The sequence below is a fragment of the Podarcis melisellensis genome, assembly GCF_964234715.1.
Source record: "Podarcis melisellensis genome assembly, chromosome: 4".
Classification (NCBI taxonomy): domain Eukaryota; kingdom Metazoa; phylum Chordata; class Lepidosauria; order Squamata; family Lacertidae; genus Podarcis; species Podarcis melisellensis.
Genome location: NC_138531.1, coordinates 35,630,641 through 35,652,501, shown reverse-complemented (window position 1 = coordinate 35,652,501; position 21,861 = coordinate 35,630,641).

Sequence of the window (21,861 nt, the reverse complement as noted above, 5' to 3'; positions counted from 1 at the left end):
AAGCCGTTTATGTGCTTCTTTACTAAACATACCTACCAAGCTGAATGTTGTCCAATTTTGCAAACCAACCAACCACAAACACAAAATAGCAGATTTGAATTCCTCACACCCAAAAACATATTTTTAAGAACCCTCAATGAAGAAATTTGCAGAAATTAATTTTCACTCCCTAAAAGAACATGCCCTACTGCAGCACCCTACCCATTTTCCTGAGTAACTTGTATACAAAGGTCTGTTGCCTCTTATCCTGCAGGTACTATACAAGCCAGCATGACTTGTAGTCATAGAGAGCCTTATCTTCCAAGAATCAATACCCTTATCTTCTACAGTTTAACAATAAGCTGCATGAAATACTAATTCCTTTTGTCTCTCCTGAATCTCTCACCACTAGCATCTTTTTCCAAGATATGTTGGTAGGCTAAAGACTTCAAATATCTCTCTGAAAGTCCACTTATCTTTTCATAAAAGCAGTAATAATAAAATTACAAGACAATAAAATAACCATAAAAAAGAATGGGTGGCATAAAATATATTCATATTTGTACCAAACACACCAAATAATAATTAATGTTGCCAAATGAATTCATATTTAGTGGGAATGTGCCAACCATGAGATTCTTTGGTCATATAAATCACAAACAACCCCCAAGCAAAAGCAAAGTTTATTTATTTCTGAAATGTCTTGTTTGTTTCCATGCTGAGGAACTACTATAAGGATTGGGGTGGGTGGGATCTCTTCTGTATAGCTGACTCTACAGAAGGCAATTCTTGGCCATACAATAACTGATATAGAATTTTAATCACTTGTGCAGTTTACAATTAGCAAAGTTTCCCCTGGGAGATACGAAACTTTTCTGGTACAGACTGTACTTCCTCTGAGCTGATTACATTCAAGTTTACAGTTACCAATTAAAGAAACCAATTACAGTTCCATACTGTGTCAACACAGGCTGACCTAATTTGATCCTGGTTAATCAGTTACACAGACAAATTCTATTTCTAGAATAAATTGAAATTGGGTTGAAGAAAACAAAAAAGTGAACTTCTATGTTTTGTGTGATATTATTATTATTATTATTATTATTATTATTATTATTATTAAACACCGAGTGTTAAAAACAAGCACATTTCAATGAATGGGATTCTGGAAAAGGCAAGTAGTTAACACTCTACCCCCAAAATGCACTTCTTCACAATCTGTAAGGAATAAATTCCTGGCAGCAAGCTTTGGGGTCATAAAACTTCACACCAGACAGCCATCTTTCTGAGCTACATTTTGTTAATATGTTTATCTGTGTGATTTATATTCACCCCTTCTAAAGTATACCACAATCACATATTGGCATGATATATCCAATCTGAAACACTTTAAAATCCCATTTCTTCCAAACATAAAGAACAACTAAAATCTAAGCAGCATATGTTCCAATAGCTCCAATGGCTGAAGAACATATTTATGACTTTCTGCTCCCAGTAATGTTCTGAAGCTGTCTTTTCCAGTCAATGGTCAATAGGCCTTTGGGCCTATGTCAGCATTTAGTCAAATATGTGGAAGCTGTTAAGGAAGTCTTAGACTGCATACATACATATATTTAAAGTACTCCCAAATGATTATGGGCATTGTAATTTCTAAGCAACTCTTTGCAAACAACAGTGCCCAGAATTACTAAAGAATGTGCTTTAAGTGTATGGTGTGCATGTAGCCTCAGAGATTTTTTTAAATATTAGGTGGTTTAGAGAGGTTTTGAATTGATTGAATGTAACACACGTTGAAATTGTGTTTAAAATAAACAAGAATGCCAGGTCTCTCTGTGTGAGACAGTTGCAATTCCAATGTGTGCTACATTTACTCCATTTTCAGGGGGATATGTCCCCTCCTAAACACCATAATATTTATTAAATATTGCCCATCCTTGTGCATCATTATACCAATATCAGACTATTTTTCTATTTAGACTAGTATTGTCTGCTCTGCACTTTGAGCTGCTCTCCATGGGCCTTACATATCACCTTCCATCTGATCTAATGAGTAGAGTCTAAAGATTGGACTTGGAACCTTCTGCATTCAAAGTAGGCAGTGGCGTAGCGTGGGGGGTATGGAGGGGCTGGCCGTACCGGGCACAACATCTGGGGGTTAGGGTTAGGGGGCGCAAATCCACAGGTTAGGGGGTGCAAATTACTTGCCTTGCCCCGGGTGCTGACAACCCACGCTACACCACTGAAAGTAGGTGCTCTTTATTGTGATTTGGTCCTTCCACTGCCATTGACACGCAGCACCATTTTGTTTTCTATGATGTCACCAGGCTGCAATGCTGGCAAAGGGCAAATCAACTCCTATAATCAGGACTCTTTGCTTTTGGCAACCTCCAGCCAGAGTGATAATTCTTTAAAACCTTGTACCTTAATGATTATAAATGGCAAGGATATAAATTATAAGTTTGGTATAATGCTCCGTTTAGTTACATTTTATACTACAAGGCAATTCTCCTGAACATAAAATAGCTTTTATCAATGAAAACTTAATACAGTTCAGCAATATATAGCTCATTTCCAAAGGTTCAGGCTGAAGAAGAGGCATGTGTGACATAAATCTCACCCAGCAAAATATGGTAGAAAAAGAGACAAACAAATTTGCATGACCCCAGAGCATATCAGCTGATCAATCATGCGATGCCTTAGCTCACTGCTCTTTCCATTAATTTTCCTTTTTTATTCAGCTCTAGGATGTGAAAAATCTCTCCAGCCAAAGTTAGTAATGACAAAAGTGGAAATCATATGCACTTGTACTAGGGAGTTAGCCTCCATGAACTTAGTGAGATTTACTTCCCAGTAAATAAACAGAGAATTGGAATGAAATCAATACAAGTTTATAAGCAAAAGGCTTCAGCTATTGGGAGCTACAGAAATGTACCGGTAGTTCTCATAACAACTCTAACAACAACAACGACAGAGGACGAGATGGTTGGATAGTGTCTTTGAAGCTACAAACATGAGTCTGACCAAACTGCGGGAGGCAGTGGAAGACAGAAGTGCCTGGTGTGCTCTGGTCCATCGGGTCACGAAGAGTCGGACACGACTAAACGACTAAACAACAACAACAACTTGCATCTGAGTTCTTTGCTGTGTTGAGGAGTAGTATTGGCAGGGATCAGCTTCTCTTTTTTTATAGAATATTTATTAGGATTTTTTATAATAATACAATAAAAATAAAAGAAAAAAGGAAATAACAGAAATACAAATACAAAAGAAAGATACAAAATAGAAATAATTAAGAAAGAAAAAAACTCAAACACAGATTTTCCATTACTTATTTTCCTTTAGCTTGTTTTCTGGACCTCCTCATACCTCCCTTTTTTGTATTCCACTTCAAATTGTTGGTTCAGCAAATCCTTACCGTTAAATTTTTACCTATTTCAAACCCTTTTTTTTCGTATTCTCTTAACGCATTACAGCTGGAAACCACTTAATTTCTATCCAACATCATTCTAACATTCATTAATTTTACAATATTTCTGTAAGTAATCTTTAAATTTCTTCCAATCAGCTTCTCTAAACACAGCATGATTATGCTTTCTGGTCCTGTCCACTGGCTTACCAGTTTAAGAGAAATATTATTTCACCAGCCTTTTAAAATTCTCTGAGTGTCAAGGAACAAGGAGACAGGTACAATCTGGTCAACATTCATGTTTCTGAACTTCTGAATGGTTTTGGCAAAGTTTTGGTTTTAGCCAAACATTTCTGGCTAAGCTTAGTAATCAAGAAGAAATTCACTCATGGGGGGGGGGTAAGGGACATAGGTATAAAGTTTTATTCACTTTACATTATATATTTGATTTATTTGCTGTTTTTATGTTATACAGTGCTTAGAAATTTTCTAAAAAATAAAATAAAATCTGGTAGCTTATAAATACTTTTAAATAAACAAACTATGCCTGGGTTCCTCCCCTCAGTGTCAGAAATGAGTACTGCAAGTGCTCCTGAGATTCAGAACTTCTTTTCCCCCCAGCTGGAGGGCTATACCCTGAAGAGGAAGGAAGACTCCCAGAAGCCCTGATGTATGCGCCAGGCACAATGAAACCTTCCCAGAGAACGTTCTACCGATTTCCCATATATTTGAAACTAACAAAATCACAGTTCTTCTTTAAGAGTAAGTTGCTAAGACACATATGTAGGTCAAAATCAGGGAGGGAACCATATAATTCTATCACTTTGTCTCCTTTATCAAGCATCTAATTCAGCTCGATAAGTACAGGCATGCATGCATGTTTCCAAAAGAAACAGCACATCATTCCTCACGGGTGGGGGGTGTTTGGCACATGACAGATTTTATCCTTGAAATGATGGAAGAGAATGCAAATTTCCATAGACAAGCTATTGTTCACTTTATGCAGATCTATCACTCTTGCCTCCCTTCCATGGAGTCGCCAGTCTCCCAAAAGGCAATGCTTCACTGTATTACTACTTACCCTGACATGATGAATACCACCAAAACATTCTCACTTTTATTGTGAGGAGGAGCAATATCCCCCCATCTTAATGTCTGGGCATTTAGAATGTTTCCCAGGTATTCAGAGCAGTGCTCTGCTCTGTGTGTACCTGCCTGCAGTGATGTGGCAAATTTTGAGCTGCGGAAACCTATCATCACAGGCTACACAGCCAAAGAGTATCCAAAAATGCATGAAGCCACATTGATCTGTACTTAAACACAGACATAGACACCAGGGCTGGATTTACATATAAGCTAAACGAGCTATAGCTTAGGGCCCCACTCTCTTGGGGGCCCCAAAAAAAATTAAAGGGGGAAAAACTGGATGTACATTTCCAAAATATAAGATAAAAAAACAAATAAAATAAAACCTACAGCAGTGTTTTGTGTTATGTAGGTTTCTATGCTGTAAATAATGGGCCCTGCCTGTTAGCCTGCTCCCTAAAATATCACTGGTTTGCTCATTTCTATATATAGGGCGCCTACATTCTGCATGAACTGGTTGCATGGCAAATGGCTTTAGATACCTATAAGGTCCATTAATTACCATATTGCATATGTTCAACACAAAAAACAGTGACAATTTGTTGTTGACAAAGGAGAGCTGGATATATAAAGGGCCCCGTTACCTTCAGTAGCTTAGGGCCTCATCAAACCTAAATCCGGCCCTGATAAACAGTACATAGCACAATTCCCAGTTGATTAGAACAGGCCACACTATGCATAGCTTCCTGTGTGTGAGCTCTATTAAACTTAGTGCTTCTGACTGGATAGGTTTAACTTGTAAAACACATTCAGATTCAGCCAACGATCTTCAGTCAGCAGAAGTGCTTTTAATTAGAAGTGCAGATCAACTTACGAAGCAGTACAGTATTACCGTTTAAAGTAGGAACCACATTAAAAAAAAAGGAGAGAAGTATCCAGCCTCTGCTTTTTAAACTCATTCTTCTATGATGATGTTTCACAAATGCACTTGAAAGCCTCACGATTTCCACATTCACTTGAAAGGGCAAGCAGGGCATGTCAACAAGAAACTGAAATTGACACATTTTCCCCCATCCCTGGGAGTGCCTTCAGATCTTTGGTGAAGTTTCTCTTCCAGTTTTCCAGGCTGATGTCATTTGTAATATATAAAAATCAGAGTAATGCCGCTTCACTTTGAGATGACATTACCAAGCCCAGTAAATAGGCTAAACACTACAAACATGATATTTTTAAAAAATAAAGGTATAAGAGGGTCAGTTTCAAAATTGGGTAGCTTTTTTTCCTTTATTATTTTCAAACACACAAAGAATACAAACTACTTGTCTAGAACTGAAGCTGGAGAACATCAGAGAGGCATTGTCTCTCTTGTCTTTTGGGCACCTACTGAAGATCTCCCTTTTTCTACCAGCTTTTCAAGTGCAGATCTGTATCCCAGTGTTTTTCTGTGCTGTATTTGAAATTGTTTGTATATATGGAATTGATCTTAATTATTTCTAATCACTGGTGTCCTTATTCTAAAAGGGCTTCATGATATTTTACCAGAAGCAGTTCATAGATGAAAGCAAATAAATAAATGAAATGAAAAATTATTGAGGGGTAGCTCTGGGCTCCTTTCATGGACATTGCTACAAATGTTTGGGAGCCTCTGGCTAAGAACTGCACAGCCCAAATCATTTGTATTGTTATAATGTTAGCACAATGCATGTATGCCAAATATTAGTAACTGGAAGCTGTTTCTAAACATTAAAATATGATATCACTTACAAAACAGGCTCAAGAAGTTCTTTATTGTTGGACACAAAAGTGCCACTGACAAATCTTCAACGATTTTTCTTCCCAAGAAAATTGCTAGTTTCTGCTGGTATATGAGGGGTCTAAACTGCTTTTGCTAATGAACGCCTCGGCAATGTTATTCAGTTTAAATGGAATCGTTCTAGAACTAGTACTGCTATCTTTTCAGCTTGAAGCTGTGTTGTGCTCTAGAAAGGCAAAGGGGACAATAATCTAAAGTGACACAAAAATAACCACTTAGGACAAAAGCAATTATGATTCTGAGCATGGACAAATGATATTTAGCTTATACCCTCCACTAACTGTACCACCACAGCTGTGCTATATACTCTCTAGACATTGCAGGCTATTTAGTTCTATAAACCACCATGATTGCCTGCAGCACTATAAAATAATCAGTCACAATAATAATTTACAGAAATATTTTAGTGTTTCCATCTACTTGAACTCTTCCATTGTGCATGGCTGTCTTTCGGGAGCAGGTGATCCCTTTTCACTTCTTTTGGCACTGATTTTTTTTTCCTTTCCTCCAGCTGGTGTTCTTAAAGTCCAGTTCACAGACGGTGACACTCTTTCCCCCGTCTATATAATTCTGCTCTTTCCCATAACCTCTCTTTCCCATAACCAAGGGCACTGCGTTCACCGGGGTGGGGGGGTGGGGGGCAGTCGGCATGCATGTGCAAAATAGCCCATAAATGATGGATCTTGTGCTTTGTACAAAGTGTTTGTGTTGCATGGTAGAGTTGCCATAATTCTGCATCAAAATAAAGTTTCCATTTTTTTAAAAGAAAAATTATCATGAAAATTCACCTGTTCTTTACTGCAGATCTCTCCTAATAAACACATTTTTAGATGTACTTTTGACTAGGGTACACATCTTTGTGAGCAAATTTCCCAGATAGAATGTACTTTTGTATGTTCTTTCATTCATGTATTTTTACGCACAGTTTCTGTGTATAAATGTATTTTTTTTTAAAAAAAAAGTGTTTGGCTGGAAAACTGCGTCTGCATCACAAAATTCAGATAAGTGTAAATTTCAAAGGCCAGCTGTGTTTTGGTTCACATAGTGGTTTGAGAAGTCTGAACTGGGTAGTTTCTTATTAAAATGCAAAGAAAATTGAGTTTCTTCCCCATCCCTACATTCAAGTACAATACATGTTACCTTCTTTCTAAAGGTAAAAGTGTCATTGAGTTTAATGAGACTGACCCTCAGGTAAATACATATTTACTGGATTGCCTTGGGCACTGGTAACTTCTTTTATTCAAATAACATAGACACTGAAGCACCCATGTACAGATGATGAGCATTTCATGGGGTTCTGTTCGCAGCCCCTGCGTGTGCCAGTGGAGTGCATATAAGTGCCCCTCACCCTGTTATACCACACTACACCTCTCCCCTGTTACGCCCTGATGTTTGTGTGTGTTTTCTCTCTCACTCTCTCATACACACTTATTCACATTCACACATACAAATACATGAACCCACACACCCTGGAGAATGATTTCTATGCAAAATTATAATAGGACACCTGTCATGCTTCATAACATTTATGCACAAAGAAAACTAAGTATATATATTTTTAAAAACACACATTGGGTTTCAGAGTACATTGTTGTATTCATCAAATAGCAATCTAATTGTGTATTTGGTGTGAACAGGTGTAGGTTCTTATGGATTTAATTCCCTTTTAACAGTGCTATTAAAATGCAATATAAAATTAGAAAAAAAAGAAATCCGCCCAGTGTTGTTAAATAGCAACAGTTGCATATGTACTAACTGGGGACCTGTTAACGAGATTATTGATCAAAGTATGTAAATAAGTAATAGAGGGAAACATCATTAAAATGCTTGCCTCCTGTTCAGACTTGGAAAACAGATGAACTGGTGCTTGCTTCAGATTGACAATCAAAAAATAGGTTTGCCCCCACAGTTCTATTCCTTTTTGCATTGCACAGTAAAACAACAACAACAAAAAACACACCACGGGATGTGTATCATACATATGGAATTCATGGGCAAAATCTGTGGAAAGAGTTCAATTTCCAATCTTGTTGTCCCAGTCCTGAAGAGATTGTCCCAACTGCAAATCCATCAGCCAGTTTGAATTTTGCCAGTTCTGTTTCCAGGTTGTTCAATATTATGCACTCTTCGTTCTCACCAACAGAGCTGGATGTTCTCATGCAGGTGCATTTTGTCCTTGATTAAATGTCTTTGGAATGTATGAGGAAGTAAAGGAGAGGCTTAGAATAGCGAAAGCATGTGTGTGGTTTGTAGTTAAAAGCAACATAACAGAGGGATACAGACTTCAAGAGAAATTGTGAGAGAGTTTTAGAGAGTGAGTGAGAGTGTATAAGTGTCAGTGGAGAGAGGCAGAAGCACAAATCACTTCCACATCCAGCAGTTTCTAGTTCCTATTAAAGCTGTGCACTGGATTTGGCCAAAGCCGGAACCAAATCTGGCCAATCTGGGATAAATTGGGTTGGGACAGTCTGGTCAGCTTACGGGAATCTGGGGAAATTCACAGACCCTCCAAGTGTTCCTATTTTCTAGGACGCCCCTGATTTAGAGAAGCTGTCCCAGTTTCTGATATGATCCTGGAATGTTCCACTTTTCCTTAGGATGTCCCTATTTTCATTGGAGAAATGTTGGAGGGTATGGCGTTATCTGATTCCCAAGCCATCTGAAGGCAATCATGTATAGCGAAGGTTTTTAAATGTTTAATGTTTTTATATATGTTGGAAGCTGCCGAGAGTGGCTGGGGCAACCCAGTAAGATGTGTGGGGTATAAACAGTAACATTATCACTACGGAATGGGACGTCCCTATTTTCATTGGAGAAATGTTGGAAGAGGAGCCTTCATGCATAGTTTTCAAAGGCTCTGTACTTCAGGCCCAGCATGTGGAAGACATGGGGACCTAGTGGAAGGGTGAGGCATTTGGTATTGGCCCCACTCTCCCCTTTACACAACTGTAATTGCATGAGGGAAAAGCAACTGACGAGTGCTACAGTGAATTCTACATTTCACTAGAAAGAAAGCCATGCCGGAATAATTGGTTCTTCTTTGTCTGTGCTTCAAACGTAGTTGTTTAGTGCCTTCTGAGGCTGAAATAACATGAATAATGCCCTGAAGACTTGAGAAGATTGCTTCAGGATCAGTTTTGCTTCCTCTCCTCAGGCTCTTTATTAAATGAAGCTCAAAAGGGTCTGGGCCAAGATATCTTGTTGCTATAAATCTTTTACGTTTCCACTTGGTTTAACTTGCATTGCAGAGCAGCTAAGTGGTCTCATGATGCTTGCTTGCTTGATAGCCTGACACAATTCAAGGGATTATCAATATGACTGGATTTTGAGATGCCCCCCTCATAGGTTCTTAAGCTATAAACTGGTTTATATATTTGACCTATGTCCCTGTTCTTTAGCTCATAATTATTTCATTCTTTTGTATTGTTTACCTCAAAAAGTACATTACTCTTTCTTTAATAATAATAAAAATCTGAACAGCAGCTCACTAAAAGAGATTTCGTTTCCAGAAGGAGAATCTGAATATATATCATAGGATTTGGGTCCAAGAAGAAATCAGATTTCATTCAGAACTTCCTTCCCACTAACTACATAATAAAAATACAGTATGGTGGTCCTGAAGAAATGAAGCTCTAGATTTATTTAATCTAAGTATAAACCAATACCAAGGTGAAATATGGCTGCATGTTATGGGGACATTCCTAAAAAGAAGTCCCACTGACAATTAGATTTGCCTTTGAGTAGATACATAGGAAGTAGTGTTAAAGATCAAAGCACTTCGGTCACTTCCCCTATTGTTATCTATCACTACCATATTCCATTGTTAATGTGGATGGGTATTGTCATAAGAATATAAAAAGAGCCTGTTGGATCAAGCTTATGGCCCATCTAGTCCAGCTTTCTGTTCTCACAGTTGCCAACCAGATGCCTTTGGGAAGCCCACAAAGAGGATCTGAGAGCAGCTTCCATCATGTTCATTCTACCACCTATGGATTCATCCTCGCCTCATTTTGATGCATGGGTGGGTCAGGCCTGACTGCCTTCATGCTTCAGCAATGGCAAGGGAATGCAAGAGGAGCAAAGCCCTCTTGTAACCACAGAGAGGAACCAAAGATTTGCTGTTGTGTCCCTTGTGTACCATTGGCAGGAAGATGTGACGCCTGCAATTGTTCTAGTGAGACTTCATGTCTAATGTGAGGTTTTCACTTTAATAGAAACTTTCAAAAAGGGGGATTTCAATAGATGTCACAGAGATTTCAGATGCCTGTCCTATTTCCCCCTAGATAACAGCCTCGAGACTTGCTTTATAGGTAATGATATGATATGCTCATATTGTTAGTGCATATTATTGTATCAACAGCATCACTGAAGAAGGACAAAATAAATCATACTTGAAGCAAATGGAGATCTTTCTATTGGTCTTAATGAGTTTTAAAGTGGGCCTTTGGTCTGTAATTTCCCTCCTTTCATCCAGCTGATTAATTTGAATACACAGTGACATATGTTTAATTTTTATATAACCTTTATGATCTAATTTTGTTTCTAATGGTCAATTTCTTTCTCGTCACCCTTCAACTATCCACAATTTGCTTGCCAGCTGTACGATCCAGATGCACTCAAGCTCTCTCTCTCTCTTTTTCTTCTGAAGTGCATATTCCAACAGTAGCATTTAGAGATGTGTATAATTTTCTGCCAGGCTCTGTAGATAGCAGGAACAGCAGATGTGGCGATGCCTGAAGGGTCACTTTGGTATTGTTGTACTAATAAACTGTTTCACAATACTGTGTGTGTGTGTCGGGGTGATGGTCTTTTGTTTTTGGAGCTAGAGACTTTTAGGAAAAGCCAGTCCGCTGTGGTGTAGTGGATATGCTGTGTTCGACTGAGGCCTAGAATCACATCCCTGCTCAGTCATGAAGGTCACTGGGGGGCATTGGGCATCTCACTATCTGTCTATCAAATTTATGACACGAAGATGCTGTGAGGGCCAATAGGGGCAAACTATGTCTACGAGCTCTTTGGGGTAATAGATGTTACTATGCACAAAGAACGTTTATATGCCAGCATGGCCAAATATAAGATCCATTTCACACTAAATATTTTAATCCCCTTTGCAGCATTTCCATGTGTGCGGTTATTTCAAAGCAGCCTGCATTTTTACAAGGTCTGATTTTATAAAAGTCAAGTTACATCTGCCATTATAGGGTGGAAAAAAGAGTCAACAGGTGAAGTCTAAGCATCTTCCCTGTGAGCAAGGCTCATGAAACAACATAGGACTTCCTTCTAAGCAAGCATGCATAAGATTGGATTGTACAGATGGAATCTTATGACACTTCCTTGGGAGCAATTTTTACTGAATGCAGTGGATTGTATGCAACTAAATCATGCAGAGTAGCCTGACTGAAATAAATGGATATCAGCTAGTCATGAATAATCTAAGTTCATTGATTTCAGTGGGTCTGCTCTGAGTATCAGTTAGTTGAACCCGGTGGGGGTTGTTTCTAGGTAAATGTATATTGAATTAGACTAGGAGAAACTAGGCACAAGTGTGGTGCACTGCAGGGGAAGATATGAGATTGAAGGATTAAACTGGCTGAATCTCTGCTTAACTGTACACTCACCAGGGATTGTTGACATATCATAATCTCTAAATCCCATAACACTCCTATCTACATACACTATGGAAATCATAACTCTGCCCTATTTTATGAGGTGAAGGTGTCATCACAGGGACAGACAGCTATTGGCCTAAAAGCATCCTGGAATGTGCACATATATAGGTGAGGTCCCTCTACAGTCATTCTAATGAGTGTCTGTAGGTGGGAGAGCAGAACTGGCTGCTGTGATGCTGTTCCCCTGTCACAGATTCCCTCTCGATAGCGCTTGGCTGAGCTCTTCTCCATGCCAACAAATGCTAAAATTGAGTCCCCCTTACTTTAGATGATGCGTTTGAAGGGGCTAAGGCTGGGACTGCACATTTCTTCACCATCATCCAATGCATGTACATTTTATACGAACAAGCATGTGTAATGGCCCAAGTTGATTCACCATACATACAAATATAATCGCGCATACAAATATAATGCAACAACACACACAACAATTTGTGTAGAGAGAAGGGTGAAAACAGCAGCCCAAGGTGGTAAGTGGTAGGACCTTGCATCTGAGGTTCTAATGTGGCCCTCCAGGTCTCTCTATCTGGTCCCTAGAACTTTTCACATACTATGGCTCCTCCACAGACCAAACAGCCAACTGCCCATGCTCCAAATGGTTGCTTAAAGTACAGCATATTTACTTGTCACCTAGAAATAGGTACTTACTAACCCCCTGTAGTTTAAAGGTTCATTTGCATCATCTCTTCCGCTTCTTCTTCAGGAAGCCCACCATACTGCTTCTCACATTACTTATGAAACTGCTCTAGGTTTCAAAAACACTTTTGCTTGGAGGCAGGAAGTGGTGGCGGTGGTAGGAGCTGATTCTATTTGAGAGACACTTTAAAGCCCCGAGCCCTGTTGAACGAGCCATTCTATACATCATGGTGTGATCTGCAAGACTGCTCTTCAACCTTTGGCTGCTACATGGCTTTGGACCACAACTCTCATAATCCTTGTCCAGCTTCACCAATGGTCAGGAATGATAGAAGTTGTAATCCAACAACTATGATCCACAACATTATCTCCAGCACTAGAATGTCAACATAAACATTCTCTCTCTTTTCAGGAAAGTTCGGATCCACCATAGCAGTACATATTGTTGTATCTGCTTATGTAGCATGAAGTATTTCATCCATCCATGGGGATAGGTTGACCTAAAAAATCAACACCTGGATCAAGCTAGCTTGTCTTACAGAGAACCATCTGAAAAGATTTGCTATAACATGCCAAGGACAGTTTTCTAATTAAAGTGATGGCAGTCCATGCAACACTACATGGACTCGTTTACAATTCCTTGCATTTATGTATCACCCTAACTGCAGCTTCCATGTTACAACTGCTGTTTGTGCAGTGGGAAACTGACAGGATTTCCCATATGAATGGGTATTCAAGTTCACACTAGGAAAAAGTATTTGCCTTGATGGATACACATTGTGATGGGCCATTATGTGGTTGCTCTTGTGATGGACCTAGACTAGATTCTTGCAAAATTCCATTTTTTAAAACAAAAAATGTCACAATCATTGGTTGGGGAACTAATCTCAAATTTTTGGATGTCAAGTACTAAAAATGTTGAAAATTACAGATGCTAAGCAGGTGGGTTCTTCTGTTGTTATACAGCAGCTCTTTAGTCATAAGGTATTAGAACTGAGTTACAGCAAGGGTAGTCCATACATATATGTTTGTCACTTGATGACTGCACTTGGTAATGAGGTCACATGCAGATGTGAGAGAGCTTTAAAAAACCAAAAACATTCACCTTCCTTAAACGTGATGCTTTTTCAGCACAGTCATTTCACATTCTGAATATTCACAGATCCTCAGAGGAACCAAATGATTTACATCCATGTGTGAACTAGCCCTTCCTTATTTTTCAGTATTCCCATCCCAACATTCTAATAATGTGTTGCATTGCCTTAGTGTTCTGTATTCTCAAAAGCTATGCAGGTGGTGAGTAGGGAGAGGAACTTTGAAGTTTCTGTGCAGCACATAAGGAATTATCTACCAAGGATCTGTCTGGCATTGCAGGCAGATATTTTCCTGCATTGGAAGCTACAGTTCCAGGGCATTCTGGGTACAAAGCATGTCTGCTGCCACAAAAGACCCATTGGTTTCAATAGAACTTGCTGTCTAGGAATGGGGGAAAAGGATTGCAAGTGTGCAAACCTATAGGTGTCCTTTTTCAGTTTTTCATCTTGTTACATTCTGTGATCCCAGGAACTATCTCTAGAAGGAGGATGTTAGAGCTGTTTTTCCCCCCAAAAAATAATAATCAGATATTATGCATATTTGAGACAATTATGTCATATATCATTTCATCTCAGATCTGCTGGCAGTTTCCCCTGGCTATTGACCATACTTAACAACTTTGCACTGTAACCTGATTTTATCTGCCATGATTACTCAAGCGTGCAACAACTTGGATCGCTGGCAATAACTTTGATAGAGCTATATCCATCAAAGAAAATTGAGGCCCAGTTCTAAAGCCCCCTATGGGCAGGCAGTGGTACCGTGACTGCAGCTGATGGAAAGTTAGTACCCTATGATCCAACGGCAGCCTCCCAGTGGCAATGCATGTGTAAATAGAATCACAATGTTTAGCTCCTTCAGCACTGCTTGGAAACTTCATGCTTCCATCGGTTTACACGTTCTTTATTTCTTCACATGCCTACATCCATGGGACTTCTTAGCATGGATAATTTTAGTGCCTTGTATCTGCCATTAGTGGACAAGAACAGAACACACTGGCACCAACTCCAGGGGGCCCTAAGGGCCCAGACACCCACAATTCTTTGTGGGTGCCTGACCCCCCCAACTTCCCAGCCTTCACCCTCCCCCCACCACCACTATCATCGCACATGAAGTTAGCTTTTCCCATGCAATCTCTAGACACACTGGTGCAATTTTGACGTCACTCTTCCCTCCCTCCCTTACTCCCTCCCTCTCTCCTCTCTAGGTATTACACCCATCCATCCACCCACTCACTCACTTCCCTCTCCAGATATTACACTATTTCTGCTGGCCCAGGGTTTTCAATAAATCACTTGACCAATGTACTTCAAGTTTTCCATGCCAGGGAATTGAATTTAGTTCTCCTGCATCCTGGGATATCAACTGCCTTACATTGCATTCCATTTCAATATTTCCTATTAGACAGGAGACAAGAGGCTTTGAAATGATAACCTTAGCTTTTGAGATTTGCACTGGCTGAGAATATTGTTCAGGTTTCCTCTTGCTGTTCAGACTTGCACATCTTGAAAGCAATTTCATCCAGCATTTCTTTACAAAGAGAAAAGGAGCATTTGGTCATTTATTTCCATATTGAAGAGCAATCTACAGTCCAGTGTGCTTTGCAGGAGCTCTTTTCCAAGCATGCTGAAGCTATAAAGGGATCAGATCACTCTCTTCTTTTTTTTAACAAAACATTGAAACAGTTTGTTTTTTTAAAAAAGGATTCCCCCTTCATAAATTTTGTCAAAAACTTTGTGTGTACATGGGGGGGGTGTCATCTCTCCCCTGTAGGCAGAAAGAAGATTGCTACTTGAGAGTAAATTACACAGTTCACAGAACCGTATAGAAAGAGTTCTGCAAAATGAAAATTAAAACAGTTACATTAATTGTGTCACTGTAATGGCATGCATATGTTTTCTGCCAAAGCAAACTGTTCAGAAAAGTTTGCGCTTCTTTTCTTTTCTTTTCTTTTCTTTTCTTTTCTTTTCTTTTTAAAAATTTTTTTATTAGGTTTTAACATTTTATGAAGACACACACACACAAAAAGACAAAGACAACACATATACAGTTTCATATCCTCACTTTCTTTACCCTCTTTCCCTGACTTCCCCCCACCCCCTCTTCGTACATCCCAATTCCAATAATTAGTTCAGCAAGTTCTTACCTAACGTCTTAAACCTATTGTTATTACTTTTAAAGCTTAACTCTTTTTACTTGTCCACATTCAACTTATGCAATTCTTTTATAATCATAAATTCCTTTTTCTAAGGTCGAACTAACTTCCCTTCCACAAATTTTCCCCTTATTAAATTGATTACAGGTCATTATAGCCAAATAAACAAATCATAACATTTTATTTTTTTTTTTTTATAAATATTTTATTGGGTTTTTAATAAACAAATTTCCACTTTCAAATACATACTTCCATAAATCCAATGGACTCCCCCCATCTCCCGGGCACCGCATTCCCTGTGTAACCAAAACCTCAGCAATTTGTTAACTTGTTTTATACATAACAATATATCTTCCATTTTATCGTGTTATCTAATGTAAACATTTCAATACAATTGCATTAATTTTTAATTTCCACACAATAAAAATATTTCGTTACCTTACTTCTGTCTTATAGTGTCTTATTTATCAATTCAGAAATTTGCCGATACTGAAGCTATACCTTCCTAGAGAGGAGCATTTTTTAACATTCATACAACTTATAATGCTTTTTCAAATAGTCCTTAAATTTTTCCCAAACTTCCTCCGTTTCTTCTTCTCCCGAGTCTCGAATTCTGCCAGTCATTTCAGCCAGTTCCATATAGTCCATCAGCTGCGTCTGCCATTCTTCCAATGTGGGTAGATTTTGTGTCTTCCAGTGCTTTGCCAACAGAATCCTCGCTGCTGTAGTTGCGTACATAAAGAAAGTTCTATCTTTCTTGACCATCCTCTGGTCTACCATGCCCAGAAGGAAGGCCTCCGGTTTCTTAGGTAAGGTGAATCTCAGCACCTTTTTTAATTCATTATGTATCATTTCCCAGAAGGCCTTCACTTTCGGGCAGGTCCACCAGAGGTGTAAAAATGTCCCTTCCTCTTCCTTACATTTCCAACATTTATTGTCTGACAGGTGATATATCTTTGCAAGCTTGACTGGGGTCATGTACCACCGGTATATCATTTTCATAATGTTTTCCTTCAAGGCAGTACATGCCGTGAATTTCATTCCGGTGTTCCATAACCTTTCCCAGTCTTCAAACATAATGTTATGCCCCAAATCCTGTGCCCACTTTATCATAGAGGATTTGACAATCTCATCCTGTGTGTTCCATTTAAGCAGCAAGTTATACATTCTCGAAATTAGCTTAGATTTTGGCTCAAGCAACTCTGTTTCTAGTTTCGATTTTTCCTCCTGGAAACCCACTTTTTTGTCTGCTTTAAAAACTTCCTGAATTTGAGCATAATGCAACCAATCTCGCACCTTGTTTTTTAACTTTTCCATACTCTGTAACCTCCATTTATCTCCAATTTTTTCAATTATTTCCCAATATTTAGGCCAGTGGGCCTCCATATTGAGTCTTTTACGTGCTTTGGCCTCCATCGGTGAGAGCCACCTCGGAGTTTTACTCTCCAATAAGTCTTTATATTTTGACCAGACCATGAAAATTGCCCTTCTGACAATATGGTTTTTGAACAATTTATGAACTTTAACCTTGTCATACCACAAATATGCATGCCACCCAAAAGCATTATCAAATCCCTCCAGGTCAAGGACGTCGGTGTTCTCCAATAGAATCCAATCCTTCAACCAGCAGAGGGCTGCAGCTTCATAATATAACCTCAAGTCCGGCAGGGCAAACCCCCCTCTTTCTTTCGCATCTGTTAGTATTTTAAACTTTATTCGGGGCTTTTTGCCCTGCCAGACAAATTTAGATAAATCCCTCTGCCATTTTCCAAAACATTCCACCTTATCCACGATCTGGAGGGACTGAAACAAAAATAGCATTTTCGGCAATACATTCATCTTTATAGCAGCTATTCTGCCCAGCAAGGAAAGTTTTAATCTTGACCATGTTTCCAGATCTCTTTTTATCTCTGACCAACATTTCTCATAGTTATCCTTAAATAAATTCAAATTTTTGGAGGTCAAGTGCACCCCTAGGTACTTTACTTTTTTAACCACATTTAGTTCTGTTTCTTTTCTGAACTCCTCTATTTCAGTAGTTGTCAAGTTTTTTGCTAAAACTTTAGTTTTTTGTTTATTCAGCTTGAATCCCGCCACCCGACCAAAATCAGAAATTAATTCTAACGCTCTTTTAGTACTAGAGACTGGCTCCTGTAATGTCAATACCAAGTCGTCTGCAAAAGCTTTCAGTTTATATTGTTTCTCTCCGACCACAATTCCCTGTGTCAACCGGTCATTTCTAATCATGTTCAGTAGCACCTCCAGGACTGAAATAAACAACAGAGGAGATAGAGGGCACCCCTGTCGTGTCCCTTTTTCAATTTTAAACTCCTCTGTCACCACGTTGTTTACTATCAATTTGGCTTTTTGTTCTGAATAAATTGCTTCTATTCCATTTTCAAACCCCCGCCCTACTCCCATCCTTTCCAAATTTTTCTTCATAAACAGCCAAGAAATGTTGTCAAAGGCCTTCTCCGCATCAATAAAAATCAACACCGCTCTTGTGTTTGAATTAATCTGTAAAAACTCCAAAATGTCAATGATGTTTCTTGTGTTGTCAAATAAATGCCTACCAGGGAGAAAGCCTGCTTGGTCCTTATGAATCACTTCATTTAAAACTTTCTTAAACCTACTTGCCAAAATGTCTGCAAAAATTTTGTAATCCACATTTAGGAGTGAGATAGGACGGTAGTTTTTAAGTTGAGTTTTTTCAGATTCTAGTTTTGGAATCAACGTGATGAAAGCTTCTTTCCACGTTTCCGGTGCCTTCCTCCCCTCCATAATCTGGTTACAAACTTCCAGCAATGGTTGTGTCAATGAGTCCTTCAGTACCTTATAATATTTGGAAGTAAGCCCATCAGGTCCCGGAGATTTGCCCAGTTGGAGATTCTGAATGGCGCATTCAATTTCTTGGGTTGTAATATTACAGTTCAGGGTTGCTCTCATTTCCTGGGATATTTTTTGTAATCCATTAGTTATAACAAATTGGTCCACCTCTAAACTTTTTTGTGGCCTTTGAGAGTAAAGTTCTTTGAAATATCTCTGAAAGGACCTTCTAATTTCATCGGGTTTCTGAACCATTCTCCCTTCAATCTCTAGATTTGTAACTGTATTAAGTTTTTGTCTCTTTTTCAACTGCCAGGCTAACAATTTTCCACATTTGTTTGCAGATTCGAAGGATCTTTGTTTCATTTGTTTAATTTTCCATTCCACCTCTTGATTTATCAGTTTCGAGTATTGTGCCTGGAAAAACTTCACTTCTCTCAATACTTCCTTTGATTTAGGCCTGGATCTCAGTTTTCTCTCTCCTTCTCTTATTTTCTCCAAGATCTTCTCCTTCTTTTCATTCCAGAGTCTTTTTTTAATCGTGTTCTGTTGTATTAGAAACCCTCTTATCACTGCTTTGCTTGCGTCCCAAATTATTCTTTTTTCCACATTTGTCTTTAAGTTTATTTCGAAATAGTCCTTTAAAACTTTTTGGGCCTTCTTAACAATCTCCTGATCTCTTAACAAGGCGTCATTCATTCTCCATCTGAACGATCCGGTTGTATTTAGTCTCAATTCCATTCTCAAGGCGTTGTGGTCGGAGCAGGTCTTTGGGCAGATTTCCACTTTTCTGGTCTTAGGCGCCAGCCCTCTAGTTATCCATATTTGGTCGATTCGCGTCCATGTCATATGGGCCTCAGAAAAGAAAGTTCCTTCTTTCCCTAGAGGGTTCTTGATCCTCCATATGTCGATCAAATCCAAATTGTCAGTCATTTCAAAAAAGGTTTTTGGAAGCCTGCCATCTTTCGTAATATTAGCACTTTGTGACTTATCCATATTCACTGAGGCGACACCGTTCATATCTCCCAACATGATAATGTTGTTATAGTCCAAATAGTCCAGCATAATCTCATGCAGCTTCTTAAAAAATTCCGATTTTCCATCATTTGGGGCGTAGATTCCTAGAATTAAAAACTTTTCACCTTGTGTCTGGATTTCAATTGCCAAAATTCTGCCCTGTTCGTCTTTAAATACAAATTTTGGGGACAAGTTCTCCTTTGCATAAATCACCACTCCTCTTTTCTTAACTTTATCCGATGAAATAAATTCTTGGCCTAACCTTTTGTTGATTAGCACTTTTCTATGGAGTCTTGTCACATGTGTTTCTTGCAGGCAAATAATGTCCAATTGTTCTTTTTTCAAAATATGAAATACTTTTCTGCGTTTTTCTGGAGAATTCCCGCCATTTATATTCCAACTAAGAAGCTGTAGAGACATCCCGGTTTACTTCTTGGGTATCACAGTTGGGTATCTAGTTTGTCGTCCTTTTCCGGAAGCTGTGGTGCCGGGCCGCCTCCAGATGGTATGGATCCTGGTGGTAATCCCGGTGGTGGAGGCCAAGAATCTACGGCTCTCTTTTGGAGGTCCTCCTCGTTGTCGTGTAGGAACTTCTGGTGGTCTTCTGGTGTTTTAATTCTTACCTTCTTTCCTTTATAGGTGAATGACAGACCTTGAGGAAATTCCCACCTATAAGGAATTGCGTTGTATCTTAACAATTTGGCCAAGTCTGTGTATGTGGCTCTAAGGTCCAACAAATATTTAGGAATATCTCTATAAATTTCTGCCCTTTTGCCTTCGACTTCCAGGGATTTTTTAAAGTGTTGGCCTAATATCTTGTCTCTTTCCTCTCTTGTTCTCAAACAAACCAAACAGTCTCTGGACTTATCTTTCTTAACCGATCTTCCCAGTCTGAAGGCCGTCACAATCTTGAAATCTTTATCTTCTTCAACCCCCCAAAATTTAGAAAACAGCTCCGTCAAGAATTTCTCTAGGTTGCCCTGTTCCAACTCTGGGACAGCCCTCAGCCTAAGATTACATTCCTTACTTTTCAGTTCCACCATTGACAGGTAGGCTTGCTGTTCTCCTACCTGTCTTTTCAGAGGTCTTACTTCCCCTTTGATCTCTTCCACCTTCTTGCACGCTTGCTCAGCTTTTTGATTGGCTTCCGCAGCTAATTTGTAGTTCTCCGCCGTAGCTCCTTGCAGTTTCTCAATAGCCTGAGTGTGCTGCGAAACCTGATCTGTTAGCTTGCTGATAGTAGATGTAGCTCTATCAATTTTAGATGACTGATCGTCCACCTTCTTATTCAAAAGTGCCAATTGTTCCAAAATTTGTTTCAAGACTAGATCAGTTCCTCCAGCTGCCATTTCTTCTGTAGCAGGCGTTTCAACTTCCTCCTCCTGCGCCGTCAACACAGTTGGCACCGAGGATCTACGATGATGAATCAAGGTTGTTTGGACAAGCTGCCCAGCTCTCTTGTCTTTTTTCTTTTCTTTAGCTTCCTCAGCTAAAGCTTCCTTAGCTTTAGCTGCTCTTGTTTTCGCTGGGCCACTCATTCCACAGCTGCTGTTCAAGGTCAAATAGTCTTTCAATCCATGAGAAAGGCAAGTCCAGAGTATAAACAATTAAACCACAAAGAATCCCAATAAGATACAGTTCCCAGACCACTGTGCCTCCGCAAGTCCACTAGGGGGGGTTTTCAAAGGAAAGAAAGTTTCTTTTCCACCATCAAAGCTCCTATTTCAACTGAAATCCCCAAGTTCAGAAAGGAGGATTTCAGAAAGTTCTGTTTCAAATTAGTGCCACAAGGTAACGGAGAGGTTTCGATGACAGTATTAAAGCGATAGTGTATCCATCAATGCAACAGTTTATGTTAAAAGAAAAGTTTCAGCAGCCTGACAGTACTCATTTGCAACACTGGCAGTCCAATAACTCGGTTATCCCCTTCAATTCCACATCTCTTCACAATAGGAGGAAGATTCTCTAGCACACTGAGCCAAAACATTTATTTCTTCACTCTTTTTCAATTTCTAGAAACACACAGTCTATTAATGCCCCTTCTTACTTCTTTCAAAATCTCTTTAACGCTTCAGCCCGCATCGGGTTCTTTGCTTTGCTCCGATTAGCAGGACCGGAAGGCGGACTTCCTGTTACTCGCCTCCCGTTTTCAGCCGAAATAGACAAATTTAAGTTACTC